We start from the raw sequence: 24,140 nt of genomic DNA on the forward strand, positions 1-24,140 counted from the left end.
ATATTAAAAGCAGTAAGGAAAAAGGATCAAGTAACTTATGCAGGCAGAACTATCAGAAAAACAGCAGACTTCTCGCCAGAGATTCTAAAAGCCAGAAGATCCTGGCCAGACGTCATATAGGCATTAAGAGAACAGAAAAGCCAATCCAGACTACTATACCCTCTTATCACTGCTTTCATTTTGTCCCATAAGTATGGGTATATTGTGCCTTCATTTTTATTAAATTCTTCAAAGTCTTTACTTTCTTTATTTCTTTTTTGACTGAGTTATCATTGAGTATTGTTCAGCTTCCATTTGTATGTGGACTTTCTGTTGTTTTTGCTGTTAATGATCATCCAAAATATACAAAGAACTCAAGAAGTTAGACTCCAGAGAGCCAAATAATCCTATTAAAAATCAGGTATAGCTTAACAAAGAATTCTCAATTGATGAATGTTAAATAGCTGAGAAACACCTAAAAATAGTCAATAACTTAGTCATCAGGGAAATACAAACCAAAACAACTCTGAGATTCTACCTCACAACAGTCATAATGGCTAAGATAAAAAACTCAGGTGGCAACAGATGTTGGTGAAGATGTGGAAAAAGAGGAAGCCTTAAAACTCTCTTCTCAAAGATTAAAATCAGTTCAAATATTCATCTCTGTCTGTGACAAGAACCTTCTGTGCAATCCTGAACTGGCCTTACGTCTTCTTTAAACTTTTTAGTCACCAAGGCCTTCCATCCAACTTTAAGAAACTGGACCTCCTATCCAACTTTTATTCTGTCCATTTTCTGGCCAAAACACAAGCTTTTCACATTGTTCCTTTCTATTTTATATTCCTAGGTTCACTATAAGCACACTGGAAAGCAGTCACCAAGAACTCACTACAGCATGATTGCTAGGAATTTTGTTTGTTTGTTTGTTGTTTTTCTAAATTTATTTAACTTCTTCCTTTTTAATTCAGCTTCATTCAAACTCTCTTTGTAGGAGTAAAATGTAGACCAATTATTTAGCAGATTGTAACCGCAGTATGCTACCCAAAAATATCCAATATGGGTTTTTGTTTCCATCAAATGTACAACTCAAAGTTGAAATATCACACATTAAGCATCATGCATGAGATAATCATATATAAATTTCATTTTTTTTAATTTCTGGTAAGTGTATTAGTGTTAAAAATTAATATACCTAAAATTAGATTTTTACCAACATGATAAAAGTTTCCTCAGTTTCAATTTTGACATGTGTCTCTCATTATACTCCCTTCCTCGCATAACATTAGTAGTTTTCTGACATCTCTTGCCATGTGAGCTTCTCTATCAAGATTGACTAAGGGACTGGTTTCCTACACATATTGGAACAGGATTCTAATTATAGGTCTGGAGATAATGAAGAGTGATGGAAAAGGGACAAGAGGAAAATTAACTTCGTCTTGAATGATAAACTTCCCTGACAAGGCGCTAACAGTATCTTTTCAAACAAGATAAGAAAGGTATTATCAGATACAGTAAGAACTGTGAGAGAGTTGATTCTGATATTTGCAAGATCCTTCTACATTATCACACTGAGGATCTAAATTATTCCACATATTTTAATTCACCACTCAATCCAGACCACAAAGCCTGAAAGTACCCAATATTAGTAATCTACATTATACTTCCTGACATCACCAAATTTAGTCCAGTCCTTTATGCAAAAAATCTGTGAAGATTCCAAGGATATAAAAGTCCTTTATACTTTGCAATGTAGGCAAAAATACCTGATATGAGGGTATTTGAAGTTTTCTTATTTGTTCTATAACATTAATATAAATCTAATTTCAAAATAATACAATTAAATTTTAAAAGAAATTTTAAGAAGCCTCTGCACTGATCTGAATTATAAAGCAGAAAGTAAAAGTGCAATGAAAGTACATCAAAGTGGCCACTTTAGCAGTAACAGTTGAGATTGGTTCATCTTGGCATTTTCTAAAAAAATATAATAATATAGTTCACAATAGTAATGGGTAGATAGAAAAATAATGACATATTTTTCTCAAAAACACCTAGCAACTTTTCTCAGTTAAAAAAGTTAGAATATTGGAACAGAAACAGTGTTCAAATTTAATATAGGCTATGTAACTGAGAAACTCAGCAAACATGATTAATCACATTCTTTTAAATTCATGACCAAGAGTAGTTACTTTTGTCTCAAAGGTCCTATGTACTAGAATACCACAGGAAAAATAAAATAGATATCCACATGAATATGTATGAGTCAAAACATAACTAATTACAATAGACAAGATTTTGCACAGAGAAGAAGTAATGCAATCCGGTATTAGGTCATCATTTCCTCACCAGTAAGGAGCATTACCTAGGGAGATTCACTAGTCCCCATTTGTAGATTCATATGGATGAGCTTGAAATGTATTGTGACCTACTTCTCCATGAAGTAGACTTAATTTATTAGATTTCTCTTCCCACTTGTGGGTCTCTTCTGTTGGCTCCTGTCCTTCATTGTGGATTTGTCTCCTCTCAAGCAAAAGATGTTTTTCTTGCAATTTCAGATGAAGCGCCCAGTGAGGCACAAGTCCTGCTGATACTCTCTCTGTTCAGGACAGGCAAATCGTATAAAAACAACACTCATGCATGAAGAAGATCAGACAGCTTAATGATGACCTTACGTTTAAAATGTCTTTTTTTAAAAGTTCAAACTCAATAAAAGGGAGTTGTAAAAACCAAATCTCTGTCTCTATGGTTATTGGGATCACAAACCTGGTAAACTAAAATTGTTTAATTTTTAAGTCCTAATATCAAATATTTTTAAATATTGTTGTCAGAAGTATTCTTAGAATGCATTTAGTAAGATGAAATAATAAATTAAAAAATGTATTGGATGTTAGTACTTACCTAGCATGAAAACTGACACATAATGTATAATCTATAGTGCATAAAATATAATACAAAATATATTAGGCCCTATAATCTGAAAACTATTTAGAATAAAATTAAGATCTTGAAGTTGTATGTGAGAATTATCATAATATCCTGAAGGCAATGTATGTCAGGGGTAAATTGCAGGTGTAAAAATCCTTAGACTTAATTGAAAATACCAGATTTTACACATGATTCTAAGTATCAACTCCTCCCAATCCCATCCCTACCCTAACACACATACAAATAAGAAACACAGACAAAATACTGGGATTCAGGTGAATAGGATAGTTCTAGGTGTGAAGAACAAAGACAAAATTTTATTAGAACAGAAAACATGTCATAAAATTACTATGGACACAGCAGTAAATCGAGAAAAAGAGAGACTACAACATAACAAAGTGAGCACATGGAGTAGCTCATTCACAAGTGGACACAGTAGATGACATTCACACTGTTTGGACAGGTGAAACCACAGAACTGCACAGAAAATCCCGAAGTAGACAAAGGAGCACCCTTCTACTAAACCATAACTACTAGGTATCAAACAGGGCATAAAACCCTTACAGCAAACAAAGGCAACTTGGGAAAACTTGTTTACATTAAAGTGTAGTGGGAAAAGAGATTATGTGTACAGGTGAAAGCACATGGGCACTGTGTTCTCAAGATAGCTCTTGCCACCATCCTGACTATCTGCAATCCACCTGGAAGCTATATGGTGTTTGAAAATGAAGAGTTTCTGAATATCTAGATTCTTGATATTCAGAATATCTAGATGTATATCATTCAAATATAGTATACAAACAAAGACACACACACACACAAAGATACACACAGAGAAATAAGAGCATCTAATGCAATAAAAGAATATGGTTCAGACGTTTATAGTTAAATGTTAATACCAATAATTAAGAATGCAAATAACAAAGACACATGCACCACAATGTTCATAGCAGCCCTATTTATAATAGGCAGAAGCTGGAAAGAACCCAGATGTCCTTCAGTAGAAGAATGGATACAAAAACAGTGATGCATTTACACAATGGAATACTACTCAGCTATCAGAAACAATGACTTTGTGAAATTCTTAAGAAAATGGATGCATCTAGAGAATATCATCCTGATTGAGGTAGCCCCATCACAAAAGAACATATATAATATGCAGTCACTGATAATTGCATACTAACCCCAGAAAGCTCTGAACACCCCAGAAACAACTCACAGACTATATGAAGTTCAAGGAAAACAAAGGTCAAAAAAATAAAATATAATATAATAAAATGAAAAACCATTATGCTTAATCTTTACACAACAAGAGAACTTTAACTAATTCCAGGTTACACCTTGTTTTACATGTACTTTATGCTCTTTGTAACTAGTAAGATTTTAATGCATACTATCAAACCTTCAAAAAAATCAAGTACTGACAAAAATGTATTCATATACTTTTATGTAAAAAAGCTTAAAATCTGTACATTTATCTTTGTTTTTTTAAATAAAGTTTTTCAATTTAAAAAATAAAATAAAATAAAGTTCAATTTAAAATAAAATAAAATAATATAAAGTTGTTCAATTTAAAAAAGAATGCAAATAACTTCTTCAATTATAAAGACAAGAACTATTTATTTAAATGGGTGGATATAAAGGACAAAAATGGTAGTAACAAGGTGTATGAATATTCACTAACAGACTAAATTATATTGAAATATCAATTAAAATAAATGCATAAATTCAAAAATCAAACAATGTTAAATTAGTCATCATTTATGAAAGTGTCAAAGACTAAAATCCTTTACTACTGTTTGACTTATAACAAGAGAATCAACACAATCAACATTGCTGGCTAGTTCTTAGGTTGGAGAGCATTTCAATGTGATATTGGAAGGAAATCCCAAATCTCATCATTTTAAATTTGTTAATCATTGCATAGTATTTTCACTTGAAAAAATGTGACCAAGTAAACTACTATTATTTGCATAAGAAATTATCAGTTCAACGATACTATAGTATAATTTATGTGATGGTTTGTCTATGCTCACCCCAAGGAGTGACAATATTAGAAGTTGTGGTCCTGTTTGAGTAGATATGACCTTGTTGGTTGGAGTAGGTGTATCACTGTGGGTGTGGGCTTTAAGACCCTCATCTTAATTGCCTAGAAGTCAATATTCTCTTAGCAGCCTTTCAGATGAAGATGTAGAATTCTCAGCTCCTCCTGCACCATGCTTACCTGGTTGCTACCATGTTCCTGCCTTGATGATAATTGATTGAACCTTTGAATTTGTAAGCTTCAGAAAAGACAATTTACCATGTTTTAGAACTCTTTGCTATAACATTTCAAAAAATCGAATATAAGATTAAGTATGTAAAGCCCTATTATTATAGAATATTATGTAAAAATTATGGGAGAAAAGATAACTATACTTTCATGAAAGGTCACTGAGGAAATCAGAATGGATTGTGAAAACAGAGTTGAGTGTTACATCATTACTCTGTAGACTAGAAAAGTGCTACGGGGTTTGTTTTGGTTTGTTATACAGTCACACCAAAGTAAACCAGGTTAGCAGTAAACTTCTCACCTCAGCATTTTGAGTCTTGTGGCTATTGTATTTTTCTAACCTTTTCTCAATGTTTAAAAGTCATTAAATATGTAACTATTTCTTTCATGGCAGTTTAGCAAATTAAAAGAACATAGCTATTCAGAATGAGGATAGATGTCATTATTGATCCAATTTATACAATTATGTATGTTCCTGTTTCCAAAATTAATCAAGAAACTGCAATGCTGATCTCCACATTAAACCAGATACACTGAAACTATTAGATGAGAAACTAGGGAAAATCTTAGAACACATAGGCACAGGAGAAAATTTTCTGAACAAAACACCAATGGCTCAAGCTCTAAGGTCATAGATTAACAAATGGGACTTAATGAGATTGCAAAGTTTCTGTAAGGCTAAGGACATTGTCAAGAAAACAAAACGGCAGCCAAAAGAATGGGAAAAGATCTTTACCAACTCCACATCAGATAGAGGCCTAATATCTAAGGTATACAAAGAACTCAAAGAGCTAGACACCAGAGAATCAAATAACCCTATTAAAAAATGGGGTACAGAGCTAAACAATATATTCTCAGCTGAGGAATATCAAATGGCTGAGAAATATCTGAAGAAGTGCTCGACATCCTTAGCCATGAGGAAAATGCAAATCAAAACAACCCTGAGATTCCACCTCACACCAGTCAGATTGGCCAAGATCCAAAACTCAGATGACAGCAGATGCTGGCGAGGTTGCGGAGAAAGAGGAACACTTCTCCACTGTTTTTGGGGTTGCAAACTAATACAACCACTCTGGAAATCACTCTGGCGATACCTCAGAAAATTGGACATAATACTACCTGAAGACCCAGCTATTCCACTTCTGGGCATATACCCCAGAGACACCTTAGTACACAACAAAGATATATGCACCACAATGTTCATAGCAGCTCTATGTATAATAGCCAGAAGCTGGAAAGAACCCAGATGTCCTTCAGAAGATGAATGGATACAAAAATTGTGGTACATTTACACAATGGAATAGTACTCAGCCACCAGAAACAATGACTTAACCAAATTCTTAAGAAAATGGCTGCATCTAGAGAATATCATCCTGAGTGAGATAACCCAGTCACAAAAGAACAGACATAATATGCAGTCACTGATAGTGGGATGCTAACCCCAGAGGCTCGCACTGCCCCAGAAACAACTCACAGACTTATGAAGTCCAAGAAATAAAGAAAAGAAAACAAAACAAAAAAAATAGTCATTCTCAATCCTTACCCACCAAGAACACATTGACAAATTCCGGGTTGTACCCTGTATAACATGTACTGTCTGATCATTGTAAAAAAAAAAAAAAATCTTTACTCACCGAGAAAACTTTGACTATTTCCAGGTTGCATCTTGTTTTACATGTACTTTATGCTCATTGTTACTGGTGGGATCTTTATCACACTATCAAACCTTTAAAAAAAAAAGTACTGACAAAAATGTATTGTATAATTTTATGCAAAAAGATGCTTAAAATCTGTACATTTATCTTTGTTTTGTAAAATAAAGTTGTTAAAAAAAAAGAAACTGCAATGCTATACAGCCTTTGATTGGTCCAGTGCTAACATATGAACCATAGGATACTGAACTAAACATAAATTCTAAACCTAAGATGCTCATAATAAAAGACGTAAAGTATTCCTCTATCAGCTATGTACTTCAACGCTCATTTTGTTTTCTTTCAAAATCTTTCTTAAGAATAAGCAATGGAGCCCATGGTAGTGGCAAGCAGTTATTTTAAAGTTCAAATAAAGAGATTGAGAGGTGAGATTAACCTTGTAATAAAATGGCAAATGATCATTTTGTATGGTATGCTCCCTCAGTTGTCTTGATATATTAATTTCCTATTACCCTATGATATTAAATTTGTATACTGTCGTTAAGGTATGAGTTAGTTTGTCATTGCTATCATAACATATCTGGGATAATCAAGCAACAGGAGCCAATTTACCCTAGCTCCAGTTTGGAGGTTTCATTTCATGATAGGTTTTCTCCCTTGCTTTTGAGTCTGTGGTGAAACAACACAGGCTGTGATCAGTCTGGAGGAAGGTGATCACATGCAGGCTGGGAAGCAGAAATGGGGAAGGGGGAGAGAGAAAAAAGAGAGAAAGAGTCAAACAGATAGATGTACAGACAAACACAGACAGACACAGAGACAGAGACAAAGACAGAGACAGAGACTTGTGTTTCAATGTCTGCTTTGAATGTACACACCAATAAACTCATTTTATGTTTTTAGCACATATCACTTAAAAGTTCTTGCCATCTTTCCAGAGGTTTAAAGCCATTAATAAAGGCTTGATCTTGGACTTTTGGATGAAGATTAAGATATAAACAATAATAGTTATTTAATAATATCTGTGCTTTCATGTTTGAATTTAAAACAAAATTAACAATATGTCTAGAATGTGTAGTTACTAGCTAAGTTTCCATTTAAGTTTATGTATTGTCCCATCCTCCTCAAGAATAAACGTGAAATAGTGGTTGCTGTTTCCTGCTATTTTTGCTTTTGGAGGTAGAATTGTCCCTGTGTGTCTTTCTCCTTTTGGTTTTCTTGCTTAGGAGTTTTCTTGTTTTTACTAGGATGTAGTTTCCCTCTTTGTATTGGGTTTTCCACCTACAATTCATAGTAGTGCTGGTTTTGTGATCAGAGTTTGTGTAAATTTAGTTTTGTCTTGGAATATCTTAATCTCTCCATCTATGGTGATTGAGAGTTTTGCTGGGTATAGCAGCTTGGGCAGACACTTGTGCTCTCTTAGGGTCTGCATGATGTCTGTCAAGGCTTATCTAGTTATCACAGTCACTGTTGAGAAATCGGGTGTGATTTTGATTGGTCTATCTTTATATGTTACATGACCTTTTTCTCTTACTGCATTTAGTATTCTTTCTTTGACATACAACAAAGACACATGCACCACAATGTTCATAGCAGCTCTATTTATAATAGCCAGAAGCTGGAAGGAACCCAGATGTCCTTCAGTAGATGAATGGATACAAAAATTGTGGTACATTTACACAATGGAGTACTACCCAGCTATCAGAAACAATGACTTTATGAAATTCTTAAGAAAATGGATGCATCTAGAGAATATACTCCTGATTGAGATAACCCAGTCACAAAAGAACAGACATAATATGCAGTCACTGATAATTGCATACTAACCCCAGAAAGCTCTGGACATCCCAGAAACAACTCACAGACTATATGAAGTTCAAGAAGAGAAAGAAAAGAAAGAAAAGAAAAGAAAAGAAAAAACCATTATGCTTAATCCTTACACACCAAGATAACTTTGACTATTTCCAGGCTACATCTTGTTTTACATGTACTTTATGCTCATTGTAACTAGTAAGATCTTAAGGCACACAATCAAACTCTTTAAAAAAAAGCACTGACAAAAATGTATTCATATACTTTTATGCAAAAATGCTTAAAACTTGTACATTTATCTTTATTTTTTAAAATAAAGTTGTTCATAAAAAGAATAAACATGGAATTAATTTTAAATACATACACTTTGGATACATGAGAACATGTGTATATGGGTTTGTATATACATATGTTATGAGAATATGTACATATGGATTGCTATTAGCTCTAAATGGCTTCATTGAACCACATTCATTCAGTATTTATGAAGATTCCCTTTTAATTTGTGATGAAGTATTAATAGTTCTCTTATGTTTTAAACATTCCATCAGAGATAGCAGAAAAAATAATATTCATCACAATATTGCTTTCTATGATCTAGATAAATGCTACACAGATACCTTTGTGTTAAGGATTCCAGCCCTGTGAGGGTGGTATTATGAAGTGATGAAGCCAGTTTTGAAATAGGGCCTACTGGGAGATATGTAGATCTCTTTTACTCTTTTGTTTCCTTATAAAGAGGTGAATAGAATTTTGCCAACAATTTTTCCCACTATGGCAGCATGATTATTTCTCTTCAGGAACCAAGCATCAAGACAAACAGAACATTTACTAAAACTTCTGTTCCCATGTCCAAGACAACGTATGCCTCTTTATCATTTCAGTATCATTATTCATGTCAGAATTATCTCTACAGATCTACAGAAGACTAAGGTTCTTCGTGTGCCAAACAGCTATAGTTACAGAGAGTGAGGTACTTCTGAAAAGCAAGCTCGCCTTGTAATTCCTTTGGCAAAGGTGCTGTTTGATAAATCTCCAGGTGCCTAAGATATTAACTCTAAGTTAATGTCCTTGATCAAGAAGAGAGAGCAGAGGTGTCCTTCCCTTGCTACTTTTATGACTAGCCCCAAACCTTAACTCCAAGAGTTCACGCCAATGATTAACCCTCGAACAAAACTCCTCTATGATATTAATTGATCTAATAAAATATTCTTCCTTAGGCTGCTTTTCAAGCATTCATTTTATGATCAAGTGGGCAACCAGTCATGGGAGTTATAACTCTCTCTTATTTTCATATCCATATGCTGGGATGAAGTAATAGATAGTGTGATGAGCAAGCCCTTTATAAAACTGCTTCAGAGAAACTGAAAAAAAAAAGGTTGTAATTTAGATAATAGAAATTACCAAGGTGAAATTTTCATTTGTAGTGTCCTGCACAGGATTAGAATGATAGTCTGTCTGGAACTTGTCCTCCATTAGCTCCTTCATATGCTCTCCTGACTTTTATTACTGCTGTTGTGAAGGACATCTTTATAATTTATTAAAATAGCAAGGCATTGTAATTTTTGCTCATAAATGGGTAAACCTAATCTTGAGCATAGCAAACTCTACAAACATTATCATAGGTATGATACATCAGAATTCATACTTAAATGATTTTCTCTTATTCAAGTAATGGTTTTGATAGATGTACCACAATCATCATCATGACCATGTCAGAAATCCTGTGCTTCTATATTTACTACATGATTTTCTGGAAAATCTCTCCAAGTCTTTAATAACCAGGTTGCTTTCAGGAATAATGGCTAAGTGAATGCTTTCTTTTGTTTTAGATTTGTTAATACCAAGGGCTAGTCTCAGGGTGTAATCAATCTCACAATCTGTGTTTATTTATCAAACCTTGTAGTAAATGAAGGGATTCTCCACAGTAATTTTGAGTCCAGCATTGTCTACAGGGTTATAGTCTCATCTCAAGATAATGTAAAAATAAAACATCAACAACTATCCAACCATAAGTGGTGGTTCCTCACATTTGACTGGTTTTTGGCAAATGCATAGTAACATGTTTATATTATTTTTTCCATAAAATCCTGGGTCTATTTTTAAAGCCAAATACCTCTATCCCAGATATTTTCTTCATATCTCACAAGCAAAACTACGGACTTTGTTAATAGAAGATCCTCAACATCTGAGGGAAATCCAAAGAACCCAGGATAGCTAATACAATCCTGAATGAACTTCCAAGGGTATCACAATCCTTGACCTCAACCTGAGACTCACAGCAGTGGGAATATTGAACCTGAAGAGGACACCCCTATAGACAGGCATGAACACCAGTGGAGAAATAGGGACCCATCTATAAAACTTTTAACCCCAAGTCTATCCTGTCTATAAGAGATACAGGGATGGTGGATGGAACTAGAACTGAGGAAATGGCCAAGCAGTAACCAACCTAACTAGAGACCCATCCCTGACATCAATCCCTGACACAAATAGCGATAATGTTATGCTTGCAGACAAAAGCCTAGCGTGGCTATCCTGTGAAAAGTTCCAACCAGGAGCTTACTCAGAAAGATTCACAGACACACAACCAAGCATTGAGTAGAGTTTGAGGATTTTTATGCTGCAGTTGGATGAAGGATTTCAGGTCCCAAAGAAGTTAGGAACTCCTCAGGAAGAGAGAGTCAACTAACTTGAACCCTTGGGGCTTCTCTAAGATTGACCCACCAACTAAAAAACTCACATGGACTGAACCTAGGTCCCACACACATCGGTAGCAGATGTGTAGATTAGTCTTTATGTGGATCCCCAAAAACTGGAGTGAGGACTATTTCTAAAGCTGTTGCCAGTCTGTGGAATCCTTTCCCTTAACTCAGCTGCCTTGCCTGGTCTCAATGGGAGAGGATATGCCACGCCCTACAGAGACTCGATATGCCAGGGTCAGGGGAATACCCAGGGGAACCTCCACTTTCTCAGAGGAGAAGAGAAAAAGAGATGAGCATAAGGACTGTGGAAGGAGGCATTGGGAGGGGGGTTCAGTGCCTGAGATATAAAGTGAATAAATAAAAACAAACCAAAACAATAGATTCCCAAACTTCCTATAATGTCATAGAATCAATAATTACCTTGGATAGTCATGATTTCATTGTCACATTTAAAATTTTTTAGCCTTTGTTTGAAGTCATTCTTTCAAAGTCACCGATACCCTATGTATAAGCATTGTAAAGACGATGAAGTAAGTAACCTGTCATGGAGGTTACACCCATGCTCACTGATGTGACGTGCTTTCTTCATAATGGTTTCTTTCAGTTAGCCTCCATGCTTCAAATTGTAGTTAAAATGTTTTTTTTAATAAATTCTATCTGCTTCTTGATGCGTCATCCTGAAAGTCTTTTCTGGAGTAAAATCAAGGATCAGGCTTTCCCTGAGGAAACTTCACAATAGAAAAAGTGAACTTCTCAGGCTGCTGTAACAGTTCTGGACTTTGCCTGCTGTAAAAAGGTGACATTCCAAATGTTAGGAACAGCTAGCCAGAGAAATGAAATGTTTTCCAAATTCATTTCTATAATTTCTGAGCACTTTTCTTTAAGCTTTGAGTCTCAAGGCAGTTTCCTTCTCACGTGTAGTTTCCATTATCTCTCTATCCATTTCGCCCATGGTTATTCCTGATTATATTAGCTTATCTTCTGTTGCTGTGGAAAAAATTGACCAACTTCAAATTGTGGAAGAAAACATTTATTTCAACATTCAGTTCATTATCACAGAAAGCCAAAGCAAAATGTCTGAGCAGGAGCTTAAAGCAGAAACATTGCTGCTTACGTCCTTGCTTTTTCTTCTTGCTTTCTTTGCATATAGTTCAGGTCCATTTGCCCAGGGATGACACCACTTAAAGTGTACTAGAACCAATCAAATCAATCACCAATCAAGAAATGGACCACATACATGCCCACAGGTAAACTTTATAGGGGCAATTTATCAAAGGGTATCATCCCTCTTTCCTAAGTATTCCCAGGTTTGTGTCAAGTAGACAATTCCTAATGAGCTCATTGGAAACTAACCAGGTAAGTGAATTCAGTAAAACGTTTATAGTTGTTTTTCTCCTTCTCAGCTATATAACTCTTTTTCCAATGAATGAAAATATACACCTTGATAGATTTGATAAGGGGAAAAAAACAATATATACTGCAAAGGGCACATAGTTCATTGCCACTGATTTTTTTTCAAAGTAATATTTTTCTCCTTCATTTGGACAACTGTGTTAGTGTTAGGGTTATACTCCACATATAGAAGAGTAAAGAACAAAAGAATATAAGCCTCCATTCAGCACACTTTGCCCAAGAATTGGTTTTATTTCTTTGAATTAGAAAAGAAAATTTCAAGATCCTTCCAAATTTGTCAGCCTACAAACTGAGAATCCAACATTAGCATGCAGATTTTAGTGGCTTCAGTAGTCTATACAGTGTCTTTAAATGGGATAGAAGGATGTTCAAGATCAAGAGTCCCAAACTGGCAAGTCTAAGCATTTCTTTCATGGTTTTTCTGTGAAAGCTGGCCCAGGGCACACTAATCAATCTTACTTCAGTGATACTCCCTGGTGAGAAAGATAGACTCTGAATGACAACTTTGTCAAATAGACCAGTTATGCTGTGATACAGTCAGACCACCTATCTAAGCTCTGTACTGAACCCTAAGGTATCAATGAGATCACCTACTGTATGACATTTTATTATTACTGGCCAGACTAAAAGATAACTCATCTGCCCTGTGTGAACTACAAATATGTCAACTACAATTACTATATTCTGTAGCATGGGCAATCATCAGAATAGCAAGCAAAACACAAAGAAAACTTCAAAACCATGGACTGAAGTTTATGTTATTTGTTCTAAAAAAAAAAAAAAACAAAATCTGTGGTCATTATATAAGTGTTTGAGTTATTATGATGCTTTATAGTTTCACTTTAACGTCCAAGGTAAGCACATAGTGTGTATCCCTCACTTTGCCACCGAGAAAGCTGAAAGTACAAAGTTATCTGTCTCAATGCCGTAAATGACATGATGATTTTAAACCAAAATCATCAAACCTCTGAAACCAATCTTTTCAAACATTGGTTTCCACGTCCATTTGTTTGCTCAGAGACTGCATGCAGGTCACCCAAAGTGCAATATTATGAGTGACTCTTTCCTTAAGAATAGAAAGTCATAATCTTAGACAAGTCAAAAGTATGTAGGATGCAATCTGCTTCTCTGTAACTTTTAAAAATTGAAGTCAACAGATAACTGCTTAGTAATGTTTAAATGACTTTCTAAATGTAGTAGTCTTTGAATTACATTTCTCATCTAGTTAATAGAGGTTAATACTACTTAACATTTAACAAAACTTTAGGATATAATTGATATTCTTTTCGGTAATAAAATGTATTAATTTAATTTCAAATGTTATGCCTTACTTGAACTGCATACTGAGAATTCTTTTTTTTTTTTTTCCCTCTCAATTTGGAATTTTGTGACAGCTGCTAGTGGTGAAAAGAATTGGTTGCTAAGATAGAAACTAAATGTTAGAGGCTCTTGGATTCCTTGATGTACTTCATGACAGATACCACAATTTTAAAAATGATAATCATTTAATTTCATTATATTTTCACTTGTGTGTCTGTATATGGTCAGAAATATTGCATTTCAAATCATAATTTTATTAGTGAAATCACGACTATACTAATTAAAATGGAAAAAAAAAACTGTTATATGTGTGATTGGCTAAACCCACATTACTTAGTATTTGATTATTATTATATATTGATATCCATTTTGGGAAACAAATTAAAAATGAGGCAATACCGCTAATTACATGTTAATATAAGTTTGTCCTGGTTGACTTCTTTTGTTATGGTCAAAATCATGATTAAATGCCATTTGGGTGGAATGAAGAACTATTTGAGTTACAGATTGCAGTCTGTCATCCAGGAAAGCCAAGACAGGAACCAAGGACTGGAGCTTGAAGAGAAACCACAGAGGAATGTTTCCCAGTAGTTTGCTCTCTATTACTTCCTCAGCTTGCTTTCTTAAAGAGCTCAGGACAACCTTCCTAAGGGTAACACTGCCCACTGTGAAATGAGCCCTTCCATTCAAGTCATTATAAATGAAAAAAATGCACTACAGGCTTGCCAAGAGGTAAACCAATGGGTACAATCCCTCAATAGAAGGTCCCTCTTCCCATATGACCCTAGTTTCTATCAACTTAACAGAAACAAATAAGCATGTAAATTATCAATATGGATTTCAGCTTGTATCATCCTTTTCATTGAATTTGTAAATTGTTAATTAATTCATTATAACAGATGTATATCTTATATCTATAAACATTTCAGCTGGTAAGTACAAACATATAATTATAGAATAAATATTTGTGTAAGTTACTTCCAAATGTTTTCTGAATAAATTAGCATATTAAGTATAAAAATAAAAATCACATTTAAAGTCTTCCATATGTTTAGAGAAGGGTTATTGTTTACATAATTAAATATAAATATTTAATTTAATCTTCAACTATTCTGGTACACATGGGACATTTTTACTTGGTGAAAGTAATGTAAGAAAATAGTGAAAAATCAATATCTTTATGAAAAATTGTTGCTATATGTAAGTAAAAATAATCCCTAATATAAACTTTTTAGCACATAAATCCCATGTATCAGCAACTGAAAATAAAAAACATGCAATGTTTTATAAGCTACATAATTCCTCACCCACAGTCCTCAGCCTAAAAAATTCTAAAGTTTAATATTTCCTCTTCTACATCTTGTGCCCACCTAAACTCAAGTCCTGAGTTTTATTATAGAAAATGATATATTTGTTTTTATAGTCTAATCCAGGTTATCTTTGTGTAATCATATAATATGTTATTTATGCATGTATTCTCTTCCATTTGCCGGCAAAATTCATGATGTCTTTGTTTTTAGTACAGGTTTCTAGTATGTAAATGAACCATATTTTTTGTATACATTCTTCAGTTGAGGAATATATGATATGTTTCCAGTTTCTGGCTATTAAAACTAAGAATTTTATGGACATAGTAGAACATGTGTCCTTGGGATATGGTAGATATATGCCGAGGAGTGGTATAACTAACTGGTTCTTCAGGTAGATAATATTTCCAATTTTCTGAATTTCTGCCAGATTGATTTTCAGAGTACTTGTACAAATTCCCAGTCCCAGCAGCAGTCAGGCCATGTTGTCAATTCTTAAATTTCTCTCTCTGTTGTTCAGTCTAATCTATGAAGTGTTGCTTTTTTGTTATTGTTGTTCTAAAAATTTTTCCAGTCCTGGTCCCCAACCTTCACGTTCCTGTCTTGTTTATCTTGACCTACCATTTTGTAACCAGTCAACTTGCTGAAGGTGTTTATCAGCTCCAGGGGTTCTCTGGTATATGCTTTCAGGATTATTTACATACACTATCATATCATTTTGGAATAATGATCCCTTGACTTCTTCTTTTCCAATTAGTATTAATCTCTTTTTCTTGTCTTATTGCTCTAGTAGAACTTCAGGTACTGTACTGAATACATATTGAGAGAGTAAGGATCCTTGTCTTGTACCAATTTTCATGAAATTTCTTCATTTATCTCTCTATTTAGTTTGATGTTAACTATTGATTTTGTATAGACTGGTTTTTTTTTTTTATGATTAGGAATGTGCTTTGAATTTGTGATCGCTCAAAGACTTTTAACATGAAGCATTGTTGGGTTCTTTGCAAGGCCTTTTCAAAATCTAATGAAAGGATCATGTAAATTTTTTTATATCCTGGACTGCACTAATGGATTTTTATATATTGAGCCATCTCCGCATCCTTGGGATAAAGAATGGTGGTAAATGATTTTTTGCTGTATTCTTGGATTAAGTTTGCAAGAATTATATTGAGTAGTGTAGTTGTTATTCCTGGCTGTCAACTTAACTGTATCTGGAATGAACCACAATCCAAAATTTGAAGGCTCACCTGTGATCCTGATCTTGAGGCTGGGAGATAAACGTTTTTGACCTGGATTTTGTCATGGAGATCTTGAGGCATAGTGGCTATGAATCCCAGGACACTAAGGCAAGGAGATCTCTGAGATCAAGGTCATCTGGAATAAAGAAAGTCCCAGATCCAGGTGTGGTGCTACTCATCTGTGATCACAAAACACCTATTGTTGTAGACCTACAAAAGGACTTTGGAAGAAGGAAGGCTCTCTGTCTTCACCTGCTTGCCTTGTGGGACTGAGCGACTGCTAGATCTTTTGACTTCCATTCACAGCTGCTGCCAACCATTTTTGGGGAGTTGAACTACAGACTATAAGTCACCAACAAATTCCTTTACTGTATAGAGACTTCTCATAAGTTCTGTGACTCTAAAAAACCCTCACTAATATAAGTAGTTTTTCATCAATGTTCATAAGAAAAATTGGTCTGATGTTCTCTCTTTCTTTGTTGAGCCTTTGTATAGATTATGTATTGGGGTAACTGTGGTTGCAGAGAGTAAACTAGGTAGTGTAACTTCTGTTCCTATTTTTGTAAAATAGTTTGAGGAATATTAGTAATAGCTCTTCTTTGAATATTTGGTAGAATTCTACACTAAAACAACCTGGCCCTGTGGTTTTTTTTTTTTTTTTTTGGAGTTTTTGTTTTTGTTTGTTTTATTTTTGGTGTTTTTGTTTTTGAGTTGGAAGACTTTTAACAACTGGATCTATTTCATTAGAAGTTTCGGACTAGTTAGATAGTTTACCTAATCTTGATTTAACTTTGGTATGTTATACCTGTGTAGAAATCCATTTCATTTAGATTTTACAGTTTTGTAGAATACAGACTTTTGAAATAAATTCTAATTTTTTTATATTTTCTAAGTTTCTCTTGAAAAGTTTTTCTTGTAACTTAATAAAACAACAAAAATAGGAGCTTTACTGAGTTTCATTTTTTAATAATCTTCATGATTTCAGTAGATTTATTTGGCTTGGAGTGACAAAATGATATATGTCTTCCATAGGTATTCACTCGACTAGAATGCATTTATTCTGAAAAAAAGCCTTCTATTATAAAAGTCTATAAAATGATTTTCCAGTATCAAATTATTAATTTCATAAGGATAGTCTCTGCATTGATTACTTTGAAGGCAGGAGTGTTCAGAGCTCTTTTTATCATCCTTTTCTGTCTTCTAATCCCTAGACCATGTCAACAAGCATCAGTATTTCTATTCCTAACTGAAGATAAATACATAGTTAAAACATACTAGTGTCCTTAAATACCATTGAACCAATAATTTTAAGGTCCTCAATATCCTTTTTCCAGTATCCTGATTCCTGTACTACACTACAGATATAAGCATTATTTAGTAATAATTTAGTACAAAAAGTGATATTTTATTAACTATAGTGACAGGTGTATCCTGAAAAATTTGAAATGCAGATTTGTATAAGTTTTCCTGAATGTATCTTAAATCAAACTACTATACTTCAGAAAAAAAGTATATGATAAAGGGCTGTGAGGTCATTTTAAAAAATAAATGGATTGACTGTTACATAATGAACATAGACTACTCTTAACCTGTGTTGATTTTATTTGTTAAATACTTTAAGAGAAGATTTATTCAATGAAGACTACACAGCTTGGATTTGAAATGCTCAGAATCTAAAAATCTTTCAAGCTTAAACCTAAATTTCTATGATAATGCTATATCATCTCTTAGAATATGAATCCATAAATATTCATTATAAGGTATTGCAACATATTAGTAAAATACATTCATATATACACATATAAATAATAATATGCAATATTCGGTATATTTATTTGTATTGTCTCTGACTACATGAAAATAAATTATCACAAATTTAAATTAATTTTTAGCCACAGGTATAATGTAACCCTAGCATCATATTCACAAATACTATGTAATTTTCTCCACTTTTATAGGACCGCAAACAAACACAAGAAAAAGACAATGCACTTGGGTTGCCTTCCTAAAACTTCTATCTGCCAGCTCATTACTACCTGAAAATCTAGGGAAGCCATCATCCTTTTCTAGTATCTGTGCACATTTACATGAACATGATGCAGACACATAAACTCAGGCATACACATAGAATAAGTGAATCTGTTTTTATGTAGAATGTAAACATTGTATTATATTTGTATAAAATGTATAAATATTAAATAATGTTGATGCAATTATATAATGTATGAAATCTTTTTTTAATTGAACAACTATTTTAAAACACAAAGATAAATGTACAGATTTTAAGCATTTTTGCATAAAAGTATACAGATACACTTTTGCCACTACTTGATAATGTATAAAATCTTGACGAAATCTATCATATCCCTTTAGAAGTTGAATTTCAGATCTTGACTAAATTGTATTTCTTTAAAATCACTACCTAGGAAGTATCATAACCAGATACTAAAGTCAGTTATTTTATCTTTAGACATTTTCCTCTAAACAGTATCACTTTCCAGGACAGCTTGTTCAGATTGGCAGCTAGTTAGTTTCAGCAGGAATTAGCCTCCTTAGGCATAGTTTTAGGTCTTGGGCCTTTCATAATATTGTTGTATCTTCCAGGAGAAACACACCTTTGGTTATGTTTTTTATTTTAGTCAGTATTTGTTTTTTTGTATAATGCTGCTTTTAGGATCTCTGCTACCAATTTACTGTTAAATTGAAATTCATTTACTAAATGTTTCAAATAAAGATTTATAGTATATAAGAGATCATTTTAACATAAAGGATATGAAATTCAGTTTATGGGTGTTTGCTTTGGTATTTTTTATAACTATAAATTACAGTGTGTGTAGTTTTTATATTTGTAAACGACAGGGAAGTTTAGTATGCAAAACGAAATTAGCATCAATGTCATATTAGTTTAAGTTAGTATTCCATTCCCTACATTTTCTTAGTTTTAAAAATGTGACAGTTTGTATTTTTTTCTTTCACCTAGAGTTTCTCTATACCCCATGTTACCCTGGACTTCACAGTGATGCTCCTATAACTGTCTCCTGGAGTACTAGGTTTCCAGGCACCATTACCCCCGACTTCCTGTGGTTTGACGAGCTACATAAATTGAACTATTTTGCCATGCTGGTAAGTTACTTTCAAACACATAGTTCTTGATTTTCACATAAACTTCATGATGTGAGTATGCCATAATGTATTATTTTCCCTTTGCTCCAAGAAATATTACTATTGTTTTCATTTTGGGCCCTAATTCTATAAAAATCATTATTGACCAATCTAAATATTGACTTAGATTTCTATCTGTGAATTAAAGAGCATGAAGAATTTAGGCTGTGGGTATGAATATCCCGTTCTCAAATATTTTCTAAAGCCCTCCATTCACATTAAACAAGCTCGAGTCACTGTATCGACATTCCTGGTAGTTTTCTTCCCCTGCTCAGGACAGCCTACATGGTTGTATTCCAAGCATTTCAAGCTAAAGGTTAAAATCTGGAGCATTTGGGATGTAGCAGAAACCCCAGTGCATGCTTTTCATCTCACTCCTGCTGTATTCATCCTCCCTCAAATCCATTCTCTTGCTGTTGAATCAGCCCCTGAGCTTGTAGCCCAGGCTGTTTTTAGACTTTAAGTATGGAGTCTCTAGAGTGTTCAGTATGGCTGTTCTTGTCCTCAGGTCAGGAAATAAGAGCACTGAGTCACTGGTTTCTCAAGAGGCCTGAGCTAAAAGCTACCTTCCCAGCAGTTGAGGGGAGCTTGCAGAACCATCTGACTCTTCCCAACTTCCCTATTGGAACCATACATAACACGGTATAAATAATTATTGGAAATTACATGACAATCTAAAATGATGCCAAAATGAAAAATTTCATCTTTTAATGCCATTAGTAAATCTGTGGAAATACAGATTAGAAGGATCATTAGGTATAATAATTATATTTATTTTTTAATTGAACAACTTTATTTTTTAAAAAAGATAAATTACAGATTTTAAAAGTATTTTTGAATAAAAGTAATATGAATACATTTTTTTTTCAGTACTTGATTTTTTAGAGGTTTGATAGTATGCATTAAAATCTTACTAGTTACAATGAGCATAAAGTACATGTAAAACAAATTGTAACCTGGAGTTACTCAAAGTTTTCTTGGTGTGTAACGATTAAGCAAAATGTTTTTTTTTCCTTTTCTTTTTTTGGCTTTTATTTTTCTTGGACTTCATATAATCTGTGAGTTGTTTCTGGGGTGTTCAAAGCTTTCTGGGGTTAGTATGAAATTATCAGTGACTGCATATTATGTCTGTTCTTTTGTGACGGGGTTACCTCACTCAGGATGATGTTCTCTAGATGCATCCATTTTCTTAAGAATTTCATAGTCATTGTTTCTGATAGCTGAGTAGTACTCCATTGTATAAATGTACCACAGTTATTATATCCATTCTTCTCCTGAAGGACATCTGGGTTCTTTCCAGCTTCTGCCTATTATAGAGTTGCTATGAACATTTTGGTTCATGTGTCTTTGTTGCATGTTGGAGTGTCTCTGGAGTATATGCCCAGAAGAAGAATAACTGGGTCTTCAGGTAGTACTATGTCCAATTTTCTGAGGAACCCCCAGACTGATTTCCAGAGTGGTTGTACCAGTTTACAACCCCACCAACAGGGAGAAAAGTTATTTTTTCTCCACATCCTCGACAGCATCTGCTGTCATCTGAATTTTTGATCTTTGCCATTTTAATGGTGTGAGATGGAATCTCAAGGTTGTTTGGATTTGCATTTCTCTGATGACTAAGGATGTCAAACACTTCCTTTGATGCTTCTCAGCCATTTGATATTCCTCAATTGAGAACTTTTTGTTTAGCACTGTACCCCATTTTTAATAGGATTGTTTGATTCTCTGGTGTCTAACTTCTTTAGTTCTTTGTATACCTTTGATATTGGGCCTCTATCAGATGTGGGGTTGGTAAAGATCTTTTCCCAATCTGTAGGCTGCCATTTTGTTTTGTTGACAGTGTCCTTAGCCTTATAGAAACTTTGCAATCTCATTAAGTCTCATTTGTCAATATTTGACCTTAGAGCACCAGCTATTAATGTTGTGTTCAGGAAATTTTCTCCTGTGCCTGTGTGTTCTAAGGTTTTCCCGACTTTCTCTTCTAATAGTTTCAGTGTATCTGGTTGAATGTGGAGATCCTTGATCCACTTGCACTTGAGCTTTGTACAAGGAGATAAGAAATGGTCTATTTTCATTCTTCTGCACGTTGAGTGCCAGTTTACAACCCCACCAAGAGTGGAGAAGTGTTCTTCTTTCTCCACAACCTCACCAGCATCTGCTGTCATCTGAGTTTTGGATCTTGGCCAATCTGATTGGTGTGAGGTGGAATCTCAGGGTTGTTTTGATTTGCATTTCTGTGATGGCTAAGGATGTCAAGCACTTCCTTAGATGTTTCTCAGCCATTCCATATTCCTCAATTGAGAACATTTTGTTTAGCTCTGTACCCCATTTTTTAATAGGCTTATTTGATTCTCTGGTGTCTAGCTTTTTGAGTTCTTTGAATACCTTGGATATTAGGCCTCTATCTGATGTGGACATTGCTAGTTTCAACTCTATAAAGAATTGGGTTGGAATTTTGATGGGGATTACATCGAATTTGTAGGTTGTTTTTGGTAAGATGGCAATTTTTACAATGTTGATCCTTCCAATCCCTGAGCATGAGAGATCTTTCCATTTTCTGAGATCTTTCTCGATTTCCTTCTTCAGAGATTTGAAGTTCTTTTCATACAGGCCCTTCACTTTCTTAGTTAGAGTCAGGCCAAGGTATTTTATTTTGTTTGTTTCTATTGTGAAGGGTATCTTTTCCCTAATTTCTTTCTCTTCATGTTTGTCCTTTGAGTATAGGAAGGCTAGTGATTTGTTTGAGTTCATTTTATATCCAACCACTTTGCTGAAATTGTTTATCAGCTGTTTAGACATTTCTCTCATGCAATATATCCAGAACACAGTTTACTCTTTCTCTACTCTTCCCAGCTCCAGACCATCTCCCCTCTTCCCTGGATCTACCCCTACCTCATTTTGCTTTGGAAAAGCACAAAAAAACAAAACACAACAATCAAACATGACAAAGCAATTCCCAATAAGAGATGTCAAAAGATCTCATATCAAGATTTGACTAAACAATCCAATAGGAGAAAAAAAGAAATTCCATTGCAGGTAAAACTTTCAGAGCCACATAAAGGAAACCTTATGAGATTAGAAAATATGTATAAATCCTTCACTGTACACCTGAATCTTCCATCAAGCACATTTTTAGTATATGTGCTGCCGAAGCGAGCACCATCGTGGCACATTTTTGAGAAGCCTCTACTTCATAATTTATTAGATGATTCTAGTAAAAATCAAGTTTCAAGATACACAAATATGTCTCTGGTGTATACCATTCTTGTACTAAACTCTGTTCCCACTGTAAGTAGGGTACATCTCACTAGCATTCAAAGAAAACTTTTTAAAAGATTCATTTATTAATTTATTCATTTAATTATTATTTGTACGCTGTAGCTGCCTCCAGACACATCAGAAGAGGGCATCAGATCTTATTACAGATGGTTGTGATGGCATCATGTGGTTGTAAGGATTTGAACTCAGGACCTTCGGAAGAGCAGTCAGAGCTCTTTAATCATGAATCCAATTCTCCAGCATCATAGAAAACATTATTTTATGGACCCAATGTTTAGACTATTTCAGCCTCTGCTCCATTAGCACTAGTGATTGAAGTGTAACCCAAAATTGGGAAAATCATGTTACACAGGATAAAAAAATCACCATTCATTTTTTCAGTGATAGCATTCCTCTGCATTCACTCAAAACTCTAGTTCCCTCTGTGTGTACCCGTATGCACTATAGACATCCATGTTGGAATTACTTTCTTTATGTGAATTTAAAGCTGACTTACTACCCTTAGCCTTCATTAGATCATGAGTACGCATGTTTATTCAGATGACCTTTAAGACTATTGTTTCACATAGAAAGTTCTTATATTTCCAACTGCCACCTTTCACACACTGGCTTGATTTTGTTAATGGTTTTCTTGACGCCTTAATTTCTCTTCTACAACACTGCACAGAGGATTATTGTCTCCTTTCATGATTTACTTTTTCATTTACTTGCTGTTCATCATCTACATCTCCTGATTTATGGTGACATCATAGAGAGAAAGTTCATCTCACATCCTTATCCCTGCTCTTCAGTCTCATTAGACAGTTCTGATGGTTGTACCTTATATCCAACATTTCTCCTACAGCACTACTTCTCAACCTTCCTTATGCTGGGACCCTTTAATATACTTCCTCACATTGTAGTGACTCTAACCATAAAATTTTTTCACTGCTACTTCATAACTCTAGTTTTGATACGTTTATGAATTATAATTTAAATATTTGTATTTTCTGAGTTTCTAAAGCAACCCCATATGAAGGCATTCTTTCAACCCACAGATTGAGAATCACTGTCTTACAGAGCCCATAACTAGTTGAGGGTTGAGA

Source organism: Micromys minutus (genome assembly GCF_963924665.1).
Source record: "Micromys minutus genome assembly, chromosome: 18".
Classification (NCBI taxonomy): domain Eukaryota; kingdom Metazoa; phylum Chordata; class Mammalia; order Rodentia; family Muridae; genus Micromys; species Micromys minutus.